Consider the following 12896-nt stretch of genomic DNA (forward strand, 5'->3'; position numbering starts at 1 on the left):
AACATTTTGATGGATGATTTGACCATTATAGGGCTGTATATCAAACATCGAGACAAATGAGCCTAATAAGCTTATCCCTTTCCAACCTCCTTTGTCTTATATGGGTGACTTATAGAAAAATGCTGACTAAGCAAAATTTCTTTAGTTCTACTCATTTCTAGTTATGGGCTGTTGAGTGGTTGGCACTTTTCATCTGTATATGAATGTCAGTGTAATGACATCCATCACATCTACCATTGTTTCAGGAAGACCAAGAAGACACAAACTCAGGTTCATGTATGAGACGAGATTTCCTGAGCTTTATTCACGAAACTCTGGCTCAAATTGCACCAAGAAGCCAGTATGCAATTTATAATACAGAATTCATTATATTATGAGCAATTTTAACACTTAACATGACAGTTTCTGGTAGAAATTGTGTAGAAAGGGTAGCGGGGAGACCCAGAGAACATTTGGAGATCCAAGATCAAACATGGAATTGCTACGGAAGGACATCATTTAAAAGGGTTCTCCACTTCCAGTAAAGAATTGATATTGTTTGTGTAATGGATATTTATACCTGTGTGACATCATATGACCAGAGATATAATGAGCTGTGCACATGTATGGCATGACATGACCAGTGATATAATGAGCTGTGCATCTGTGTGACATCACATGACCAGGGATATAACGAGCTGTGCACCTGTGTGACATCACATGACCAGAGATATAATGAGCTGTGCACCTGTGTGACATCACATGACCAGAGATATAATGAGCTGTGCACCTACGGGACATCACATGACCAGGTATATAACGAGCCCTGCACCTATGTGACATCACATGACCAGACACAATCCAGAGACAATCCCGATAACATTCTCCTAAAGGTACATGCAGTAAATCCAGTATCATAGCAGAAAGACCATAGTCAGAAGCATCAGCTCTGTGGTTCTGCACTCACATTACATGTGCTGTTTTACTATAAACAACATTGTGGCGTCTGGAGAACACATACATATATTTTGGAGAAGTAATAATCACTTGTGGGAATTACTGACTTAAGGATTCAGTGTTTAAACATATTGCTACTATGAATATTCATAATATGATGTGTAACTCATTTGTAAATTTAAATAGGTAAACTGTAATAAAACGGGAAAATATGGAGAATTTTTCTGTTTGTACAAACTAAAGTATCTCCATTTGTTATATTTGTATATAAATTTATTTTTTTGTCTTTGTCTCAATATTTTTGCAGCTTCATGTCTGTTTGCAGGTACCTGTATTCATAAAAATCAATTTTAGGTATTTTTAGATAATTTTCTCTGTTTCCTAAATCATATAGTAGTTTTAGTGTAATATATGTCAAAAAGAAAAGATTTCCACCAGAGGACCCAGGAGGTCCATAGGTTACATGTGAACTGAACCTCAAAGGAAGACCGAAGCTGCACTTAGGTATAAGGAGACATGTGACAGCCAGGAAAGCTGATCTTCTTTGGGTTGGCGTTGGCTTACCCATCATGCCCAGTTATTCTTTATTTTTTCAGTTTTATATAACAACAAAACAAAATGAGAATAATTGACCATACAGGCCTATAGAGAAGTTGACACAATCATGGAAACGAGTGTTCAGAGCAGGAACACATTATGAAGTCTCCAGATAAACCCAAAACCTCACACGGTACAACAAAGGAGGACAGCGGGGTAAAAATAAAAAGAGGTGGAAATAGCGGTAGGGGAGGAGGGCCATTAGCCTTACCGCAAGAAAGAACATGCAAAGTCCTCCTATAGTCCCAGGACTTTTTTGGTAGTCAGAATAATCCCCCGTAGATGGTTGCAGGTAACCATCTTTGTCAGATTGGAGATTATGGGGCACATTTACTTACCCGATCCTGTCATGATCCAGCGGCGCGTTCTCCGACAAGGATTCGGGTTTTCCGGCAATTCACTAAGGTCGTGCACCCGATGTCCACCAGGTGTCGTTGCTGCGTCGAGGTCCACCGGAGTTCACCATCTATTCCTGGTGCATGTGAGTGATTGATTTTGTGACACAATTTGTTTTTAAAATTCCGCGGTTTTTCCGAATCTGTCAGGTTTTCCGACGGCCACGCCCCACGATTTCTGTCGTGTCGCGATTGCGGCGGAATTTGGCGCAAAACGGAAAATTTCGGGCAACTCGTCGAAAGTGCGGCTGCGGAGCCTTTAGTAAATGAGCCCCTATATCCTAGTTATAACTTGGCCTAGAAATGGGATGCGGAAAGCAAGGTCAAGGATCAAGGCCAGTAGAAGGGTATTCAGATCAGAAAAGTGTCAAGAAGTCCAGGTCCAAACACAGAATCCCCACAATCTTGAAACATCCTGTGAAGCAAGGAAATAATGGTAGTTACAAAGGTTTGTAAATGATGACATCAGAAGTCTTACCCTCGTACAAACCCCATATTAACTAAGTTAATCAAAGTGGTGACTAACTCTTCAGCAAAACATCAAATGGCACATTGGTGATATGGTCCTAGAATATAAGGGCCTAGTACACCCTCCTCAGCCTTATGCTAGAACTATTTGAACTCTACGAGCTCTGGTACCATGACATCTTCTCTGGACTGACTGGATGAACTTGCCTACAACATTTCCAATGCTGAAGTCATTTGGCATAATATACTTTGTTCTCATAACATATCGGTTTGTCGATACATCTCTGTTAGGCACATCTGATGTTGCTGTTGGTATTTTACTCCTATTTTAACAACTACAGCAGATGTCTGTCACCAGATTTGTTAGATTCCCCGATGAATTGTACAGTATCGACTATTCAAGCCTTTTCCTCAAACCACAGATTTCTACGAGGAGGATTTAACCTAAATGTGAATGACTGGATTTAGTGATTGTAGCATTAATCTTCTGTGTGTATTTAATGAAAAGTTTGATGTTTATGCAAGGAACAGATGGAATCTTCTATCCTATATGTAGTGCAATTTTTTTGTATAATTTCTAAATAGTAAATGGAATCAAAGGTTAATCTTTACTCGTCCTTCTTCTACGACCACATACTTTATCTCCAATGTGTAGACTTCTGACGTAGTTATTGGTGGAGATTTATAATTGTATTTCTGAGGCTTTTTCGGCATCAATCAAATAATTATTATTTGGAAGCAAATAACACCCCAATATGTCTGAAAATGTTTGTAATTACCAATAATACTGATTGAAAAGAATTCAAAAACCTCAATTTTGCTTCTAGTTGATACCAATCAACAAAAAAGTATCTTAAAGTTATATGAACTTATCTGAAACTAGCAATTCCGAAAAAATAGGCCTTGTCTTACCTTGAGGTCCCAGGACTTTGAACTGAATTGAAAGTTGAATGTGGTTGAACTGATGACACCTCAACTCCAGGTCTACCTGGATCGGATATGAATTAGTGACCGGTTACTGCTACCAAACAACCTGGAGAAGATTTATCTTAGTTGGGCGTATTTTTGTTTTTGGTTATATTTTAGTGTCTTCTTAGCACATTTGCTTAATTTTTGTGGTTTTTTTCCAGCAGTGTGATGGAGTTCGCCATGTAGCAGTAAATCTGGTTTGTGCCTTATTTGTCTTTGTATTTCTCCTGCTTCCAGATGTTTGCACATGCTTTTTAAATGATTTGTGCCTCAAGGGGTAAATAATTGTGCAAAAATACTCCAGTTCTGAACATGAGTAGGAAAAGACAATGGAATGAGTTGCAGAAAAAAAAAATTAAAAATCTGCGCCTAGAGAGTCTCAAAAAACCCTGCATTTAACAAAGAGTGGAGACTACAAAGACAAATGACGAGCAAACAAAATATTTACTAGGCCCAAAAAGAGCCCAAGGAAGGGAGAAAAATATGTCCTTAATTTGAATTATTTGTATTTAAGTCAGAACAAGTATATCTTATAATTGTAGCTCAAGTCAAAATTCTGTCTGCATTCAATCTGCTTCAAAGGTCCTAAAATGGCTCTTTTGTATTGAAAGCATGAAAATATGTAGGAGGATTTCATGGGTGAAGGTCCTTCTCAATATAAATTTTGGTGGGTGTTTTGGTAGCCATGGGCCCCTAGAAGGCTTGGGTCCTGGGCTACCACATATTATAATCCACTACTTCTCACCACATCTTTGTACACCCTTTAGCTGATTGATCATCTGAATGTGGACCTATAAAATGCTGTTATGATTAAGAACTAAGAGTTCGAAACGCATTGACAGATGTGCTCTATTAATATTTTTCTTTTTTCATGTGCACATGGATTTTTTAATGCTATGGACTAAAATTTTGGGATTTTAAATCTCTTTTTTCTTCCCATCCTGTGCTGGATTTACTCTCATTGCATCCATCTATCGTACTTGGAACGCCCCAAATTTCATTCCATGCTATCAAGGACTCCATCAACATTTAAAACTGCTATTACGTGGTGAGGTTTTTCTAATGTTTTTATGGACCTATAAGAGATTCTGGTTTATTTTTGTATTTGGCTGTGCCAAATATTTTAGTAAAAAGTTGGATTGTGGTTATTCCTTCAAGACACTCCAATTTTTTGAGATTCTGATATTTTACTTTCACTTATCGTATATACTTGAGTATAAGCCGACCCAAGTATAAGCCGAGGCCCCTAATTTTACCACAAAAACCCGGTAAAACCTATATATTGTTTACTCGAGTATAAGCCGAGTTTGGGTTTTCAGCACATTTTTTTGTGCTGAAAAACTAGGCTTATACTCGAGTATATAAGGTACTTAACTTCTTTTCTACCCTATCGTACGAAGTCGGTACATCTAGAAGGGATTTTTTGGATTTTTTTTTGTATGTTTTGTGTTTAGAAATTTTGAGTGTAACGTTAGCCAATAGCACTTGCGGGATCCATTCTTTATGGGATTTTAAATTCAGTGTCAGAGACAGCAATACAAATCTATCATCTTTCCATGAATAAAATCCCCCACGTTCCCCCTATTACGTCTATTCAATCAATCTGGAATTTGAATTTGACAATAATTTTATAAAATTGCTATGAAAACAGCTTTATGTTCGAAGAAAATTATGGACGGTTTCTAAAGTGTGCGTCTAAAACCTCTTTATCTACACATAATATATACATTTATAAGAATTACATCTACACGTTGTGGAACAGTACGGCCAATCTGCATGATTATCCTCGGAAATTGCACTTACGAGAGAATGTACCGGGAACATTGTATCTCTTCTTTCAGAAACTTTTCCATATCTTCTGGTGAGTTTCTGTTTGACCTCTGTTGTCAAGGAGATAAATTCATATTTAATTCTTTAGCTTTTCTCTTCCCTTTAATAACACGGGGGGAAAATGGTAAAGTGTAGAAGAATCTGACTAAATGGAGTGATCACGCTATTAGGGGCTCACCTTTTTCATAGTGAGGCAAATATGAACCATTAAAGCAGAATGTGAGTTTTGAAATGTAAGTTACACAATAGAGATTTCTCCTTGTCGCTTGGTCATACAGACCTGAAAGAGAGTCAGTTACCAGGCAACAGTTGTAATGACATGTCTGGATGTTCCGAGCTTCTGTGTGTCTACATGTCTTTCTCTTATTATGCTCAGAAAATACAGCACAGACCTTTCTGCTGTCATTCATGTATCTAGAAGAAAAACTGTAATTGGAATTATTTTGGATATAAATATAGCTACTTTTACAGCTCGAAGGGCTGACCGGATCCCGAAACCCAGACTCCAGCCAAAAGTTCAGTTATGGAGAGCGGGATCAACATCCACCGGTAACGGCCATGATAAGTGCTGGTACCAATCATGGGTGCCAACTGTTTAAATGCCGCTCGCTAGCTGTTGACCGTAGGTTCGTTGCTCCCCGATGACATTACGGACACAACAATGGCAGCTACCGTGGGTGTCTGCGGCACCCACAACATCCAGGAGTCTGTATGGGATTGATTCCGCGTGATCTGTAGCAGTATGGTAGTGACACACACAGCTCAGTAGGCAGTTCACCATACTGTAAGATTGGCGCAAACAGACCCCCTGGTTTTGTTTAAAGTTTGACCAAAGTCAACAAACCCAAACCTGAATGGGTCTCTTCATCTATACTCTATTTTATACCATGTTTATCTTGTGAGGACACCTATTGTAAGAAATCCCTGGCCGTGTGTTGAGACTCCAAGTTATGGATGTCACTCAGCCCTTTTGTAGATATAAGGCTCAGTTTGTTGAGGTTAAAGGGGTTGACCAACGTTTTAAAGTTATCAAAGCAGTGGTTTATATTGCTGATCTGTGGGGTGGGACATCTTTGGGGGTTCAACTTATTGTGAGAATGGGTTTGCAGTTCTCCATTTACAAGAAACATGACCACTGCCGCATCATTCCCTGTCTATGGGATGTCAGATTTTCTACCTCTAACTGGAGCAGTGGTCATCATTAAGGTAACAAAGCTGGTAAAATTTTGTTGTCCTTAATAGGAACCTGTCAACATCTTTTACCCCTCTAAACTACCAGCATGAATTATCCTCTTTAGAACATCCCCTGTTCTGCCCCATTTACCTCTGTTCCCACCCAGTATGCAAATTACCTGAGATGAGACACATTTATAGGCTGGAATGGGAGCATCACTGCAGAAGTCCATATGTTGGGTTCTACAGTACCTAGCACCTAGTAGTTTTCAAATTGCACACAGAACCACATTGTAGTTCTTCATGGTATAGAACCAGAGATATAGGCAGATAAAGACAGAGGGGAAGATTTATTAGTGCTTCTACCCCAGAAAATGGGAATAATCACAATTGTGCAGTACAAGAAATTATGATTTTTCTCCCCACCATGTGGGCATGAAGGGGGCGTGAAGGGACACATCCGCCTCCAGTGTGGGTCGGCACAGGGCTTTCCTTCCAAATGCCTGTGCACTTTTTAAAAAAACTTGCAGTTTTACCCAAAGCTACAGCAGGTTAGACTTGGCGTAGTTTTGTCTGCCAGCACAGCATGGCCAGCAATATACATCATGACATATAATCCCCATTATATATGGCAGGCGGCGGGGCTTTATCATATGCAGAGATAATTCTCCCCTATAGTTGGGGAAGCAAGGTCCTTCCAATGTCTTTAACTATCTTGAAAGATTAAGTTCATAATTTTAATATAATACTCGCCCTCCCCTCCCTGTCTCCCTCCTTCCTGTGTTATTGAGCAGCAGCAGGAAGTGCAGGTGGGGGGAGACCAACTTTGTTCATTGTAACAACCTGTGAAGCTAAAGCACTGAGGGACACTTGAAACACCCACCATAGTTCTTAAGATTAATTAGCATAATTTTAAAAATTGATTTCGGAAGGAAGGAGGCCATGGGTAACAAATTAGAAAAAGATTACCACATCACGGTGCCTGGTTTATCATGATGGATTTTGATGGTAGATATTCTTTAAATTACAATCCATTTCCAGCCTTCAAAATAAACTCATCTGAAGCAAAAAGGGACTCAGCTTATTTTAATATGACGTTGGAGACACAAGGGTGAGTGTAAAATATTTAGAAATGCATAACTTTGTCATAAAAAGGTTCAATGTCAGATTGGTGATCGTCCAACACCAGGAACCCCCATGGATAAGCAGCTGATGAGAATGAAACAGGAAAGAGACAGTGCCGCTCACTGTGTAGTGGCCAAACCCAGTTACTGCATTTGAATGGCAGCTGACACAAACTGATCAGATAATTACACAGAAAATAGAAAACTATCGGCTTCCTGTTTCATTGTGTTGTGTAGCAGGGCAAAGGTCCCCAAACTTACAGCAGATATGTTTCATAACTACTGTATCTTCCGTAAAAAGACATAAAAAAGTCCTGGCTGTAAGGTTATGGTCCTTCACATTGCCCTGATCTCACCTACATCCAGTCTGTCTGGGATCACATGAACAGACAGAACGAATCCGAGCAAACCTACATCCACAGAAGATCTACACTCTGTCCACTAAGATGTTAGGAACAACCTTCCTGCCGACTTCCTTCAAAAACTGTGTTCAAGTGTATTTAGAAGAACTGAAGGGAGGTCACACCAAATATGGATCTTATTTAGAAATAATTTGTTCATTTAGATCGACTTTATGTATTAATAAATCAAAACACTCACATTTTTTCCCTGCACCTGCCTAAAACTTTTGCACAGTTCCGCCTGAGTGTTTACAGTTCTGCATTCCCATCATTTACCTCCCTCCACAGACACATGTCATGTAGTCCGTGTTTTTCTTGTTAGCGTGTTGATAACTGCATTGTAATTTTGTTGTCATTTCAATTTGCATCTCATTGCATTGGTGAGGAAGAAAAACACTGGATAAGGAAATAGCTCGGCAGATGCCTCCCCTGTCATTTATATGCGGAATGTAACGATAATTATTTATTCAAATTCCTGTGATATATGAGCGCCTTCTAATTTGCCATTTTCATAGTTTGCAGCAGGAAATTGCGATGGAATTTGTGGAAGATTAATCCGACTTTGTTCATCATAAGACGAGGAAGTTTTTTTTAAGTAACTGGACCTGAACTTGAACACCGCAGGTAGCACCTCCAATCATTTTTGGCATCAATTGTGGGTAAGAACTCATCCGCAGTTCAATAGGTTAACACCGGTACTAGTACCATTACCGATCGCATGTGTTAACTCTTTAAATATTTCAAAGCCTCAACGTTGTTATTTAAATACAGGTGGCGTGTGTGCAATGCCATTTTCCTCTGGATTGTTGCTGGGGACCCCGCCCCTCTCCATAGTAATATATGGAGCACTGCGCCATATTCCTTCCAAAGATAGGACATGTCCTATCTTTCTCCCGGCTACGGAACGTTACGGTGGCACACATGTGCTGCCCCGTACCGATTCCAGAGGGTGCCGTGTGCCCATTGCCTTGTAGGGGAGATGTATATACAGCATATATACATCGGCTGTATATATTTCCCCTACATATTCATGTGAATGTAGCCTTACAGGGGGAATTTAACACCTGCGATTGGTGACGGTCTCAATTGCGGAGCACGGACACACAGCCTCATCCTGAATTTGTAGCTAAAGTCCATCTTTTGAGACCCAACCTGCAATGATTGTCACGGGTCCCAACACCGTGGTCCGCTCATCCCTAATGAAGATTAAATCTAATAGTAAAACACTTTAGGGTGTGACATTGACAGCAATAAGATCACTAATGAGAAAACTGACGTCAGTTGTGACCATAGAAAGATGTAGATGGTGTAAGGTCCATGCAGATCAGTGTAAACATAACTCCGTGAGTAGTAAGTAGCAGTAGGACTTAAAAAAAAGGATTTATATTCCAAGGTTGCAGCTAGACTTGGGGTTCTGGGATGTATTCCTCCCCTTGAACTGAGCTGTAGCAGGCTCCTGATTAGATATTACAGTGGGAGGAGCTGATGGGCAGTTTAAATGCAGAGATCTAAGGACAGCCCCCAGTGCTCCAAGTCCAGCTACAATCTCGGAATATAATATACATTTTCTCAATTCTGCTGATACTAACAACACACAAACAAATTTACAATAACACATATCTCCAGCAACAATACCTAACCCTGCCTGCAGCTTTGTATGTTCAAAATGGATGGTACCATCCATTTAACATTAGAATATCCCTTTAACATTTGAAATGCATTTAAAAATAAAAAGAGAACAAAAATCTAATATTTAGTACTGGTTTGTGCTGTGTGATCACAGTTAACTTCTAACTATTTTTCAAAGTAATAACCTGGAAATCCTGACTTTATCAGGGCAGGACTATGACCTCAATGTTACATTATTTTGCAGATGAAGTTCTCTGTTTTTTGGAGACAACCCTATTATCCTGAAACAAAGTAACAGAAAGCCAGAGGCAAACAGCTCAATTACTGTTGTTGTTATAGAACATAATTACCCGAGCTTTCTCCGCACTGCTAATGTAACATTATTATCCTGACTTAATGGACCCCGCTCGTTCTAGTGCTAAGTACTGCAAAATATGGTGCACTTTCTAGGGAGAGAGACACCTCTTACACTAGAAACACATCCAACACATCGCACCGACCGGAGATGAGTGTTCAGAATTGTAACTTAAATTCCCTCTTATAATGAAGAGGTAGAAAACAGGTTGTGATTTACTGATATCCCTTGTGTTCTGGGGTAGTAAAAGTGTTTCAGTGTTATGGATTGAAAGTGTTTAGAGTGACATCTTTGGTGGCCTAGGGAGGTAAAGGGGATAATGGTAGCACCCCTGGTGGTCTAGGGTAAAAGTACAGTGAAAGGGGTATTCCAGGAATAATAATAATAAGTCCTTTATTTATATAGCGCACACATAGCTCTTACAGCTCTACACAGAGCTTGCCAAATCAGTCCCTGTCCCCAATGGGGCTCGCAATCTAATCAACCTACCAGTATGTTTTGGAGGAAACTGGAGAACCCCCATACGAATACAGAGAGAACATACAAACTCTTTGGAGATGTTGATCTGAATGGGACTTGAACCTAGGACCCCAGAGCTGCAAGGTTGTAGTGCTACCCACTGCTGCCCAATAACATGCTGCCCAATAAGCATAATTCATGGCGAGCAGGGGTGTAAATTGAGGGGGTGCAGAGGTTGCGGTCCCACCAGGGCCCAGGAGGTTTAGGGGACCCTTATGGTGTCATTTTCCCCATATGAGAAGACTATTATTATAAACCATACATTATATTCGGGGGCCGGGCACAGACTTTGAATTGGGCCCATCAGCTTCTAGTTACCCCACTGATGACGAGGAGCTATATTTGAAAAGGCTCAGGCAGCACGGTGGCTCAGTGGTTAGAATTACAGCCTTGCAGTGCTGGGGTCCTGGGTTCAAGTCCCATCTTGGTCAACATCTGCAAAGAGTTTGTATGTTCTCTCCGTGTTTGCGTGGGTTTCCTCTCTCACTCTAAAACACACCCGTAGGTTGATTAGATTGTGAGCCCAATTGGGGACAGGGACTGATTTGACAAGCTCTGTGCAGCGCTGCGTAATCTGTGTGCGCTATATACATAAAGGATTTACTATTATTACTTGGCTCGTAAATTTGTGTGAAAAAACAAGTCCGGAAACCAATCAAAGGGCCACATAATTGAAAGTGAATCAAAAGATACAGTAACTACAGTCTGATGCTACATAGTTTATACAGTTAAAAAAAGAAGCATGTCCATCAAGTTCAACCAAGATGTTGTCCTTATTATAAATGAATATAGTGATTCTCCCTGCAAAGTGAATATAAAAGTGGTTAGTATGGTAGCCACGATCTACCACAAACCTCCCCCTGATAAGAGTATAAGATCATACACCATGAATTAAATAAAAGTCAATAATAAATTGTACCTTCGGAAAACTTTGAAATGATACTAAGGCCCACCCTGAGGAAGGGGGGAGAAGAAATATGGGACATAACAATCAAAGAACATAAAACAAAAAAAAATACATAGTGATTACCATTTCTCCCCTAGTCCCAGAACAGTATTCATAAAGATATACAAAATGGAGAATTACAAGACCCCCTGATCAGCTTCCTTCCAGCAGAACTTCCAGGTCCAGGTTGGTTTACATGTCTTAACTTTACATGTACAGGAGTTTATATACCCATTTTGATAACTTTTTTTGAAGTTTTATCAAAACAAAAAGCAAATAGAAAAAAACATTTTCAAAATCCAGACATAGAATTTTTTTTTCATAGGGTGCATTAATAAAAAGAAATTCATATTATTATTATTATTATTATCATTATTATTATTATTATTATTATTATTATTATTATTATTATTATTATTATTATCAGTATTATTATTATTATTATTATTATTATTATTATTCATAACTCAATAGTATCCAAAGAACTGTACCATAAAAATGTCAACTCATTCTACAGGGAAACTGGAGCGCCACACAAAATAAAAAGTTGTGGATCTTGGAATGCGGTCACCCTAAAAACACTAAATTTACCTGTATTTACTTGAGTAAAAAAATGGATAAAATAGAAAAAACTTTTACAATTTTCTTTGTGCAAAAATATACTTTCTGTATCAATTCCTCACAGATTTGTAAATCTCTGCTTTCTGTCCTATTATAGAAAACTTCTAAGTTTACATCCAGTGTATAGAAATCTGTCCATGGTCATGTGATGGACATGTGGGTGCATGAGCCAATAGTATCACTCAACTTTGATACTGCCATTTTTTTCATCGGTACCACCGCTGAATCTATTCCCTGAAGGCTGCACCCCGTTCCACCCGATGTACGATGATATGTGTTGTGCCATTAGCACAACATAAGAAGGTGAGTGCACACTTTGCTCAGGCACTAAACCATTATTACTGAGGAAACTCTACACATCGAGCGCCCCCGCTCTCTCCTTTCTCCTCCCTCCCTTTCCTTATTTTTCTCTTGGCTATTCAACTTTGATACCCCTCTATGATAACAACCTGCACCTACATATCCATCACATGACCATGGACAGATATCTATCCACTGGAAGTAAACATAGAAGCTTTCTATAGAAGCACAGCAAGCAGAGATCTAGAAAGCTGTGAGAAATTGATACAGAAAGTATATAGGAAAATTGTATAATTTTTGCTTACACAAACCTTATCAATTATTTGCTGAAAGTGGACAACCCCTTTAAGGAAAAGATAATGAAAGAAAAACAGAAAGAAAGCCATTATTTCTGTGTACAAAAAGTCTAGCACCTCCCATCTGACAGTAGATAACCTAATTAGCATATTGGTAGTTGAAATCAATGCCAATGATTTATCTGGGACCCTTGGAGTGAACAGGACCTCAATGTCTTTAAAATTACATTTTACCTTAAGTATTTTAGCAACTTTTAAGGAACATAATTTAGTGAATAAGAGAAGTAAAGGTGATTGTCAAGCTCTGTGATGTTCTTCTCTTCATGTTTTTCTTTAA

General features: G+C 39.1%; 2 long non-coding RNA genes across 5 annotated transcripts in view; one reads left to right on the top strand and one right to left on the bottom strand.

Moving 5' to 3' along the window:
* Nucleotides 1-361: 361 nt before the first annotated feature.
* On the bottom strand, nucleotides 362-5412 carry LOC140104330 (uncharacterized). 2 transcript variants are annotated; one of them, XR_011850292.1, is made up of 4 exons: nucleotides 5374-5412; nucleotides 5169-5245; nucleotides 3309-3384; nucleotides 362-2343 (listed from the first exon to the last, which is right to left on the bottom strand). It is a non-coding gene; the product is annotated as an uncharacterized lncRNA (long non-coding RNA). The 2 variants fall into 2 exon arrangements; XR_011850291.1 differs by having other exon boundaries at nucleotides 5169-5403.
* Nucleotides 5413-5544: 132 nt separating this feature from the next.
* The window catches only part of LOC140104930 (uncharacterized), a 122478-nt gene continuing 115126 nt past the window's right edge, over nucleotides 5545-12896 (top strand). For 2 of the 3 annotated variants that reach the window (XR_011850453.1, XR_011850452.1), the window contains exons 1-3: nucleotides 5545-5744; nucleotides 8409-8552; nucleotides 11441-11528. This is a non-coding gene — a long non-coding RNA (uncharacterized lncRNA). The remainder of the gene's footprint in view (nucleotides 5745-8408; nucleotides 8553-11440; nucleotides 11529-12896) is intronic. The other variant, XR_011850454.1, reaches the window with a different exon arrangement.

The sequence above is a fragment of the Engystomops pustulosus genome, chromosome 10, assembly GCF_040894005.1.
Source record: "Engystomops pustulosus chromosome 10, aEngPut4.maternal, whole genome shotgun sequence".
NCBI lineage: Eukaryota > Metazoa > Chordata > Amphibia > Anura > Leptodactylidae > Engystomops > Engystomops pustulosus.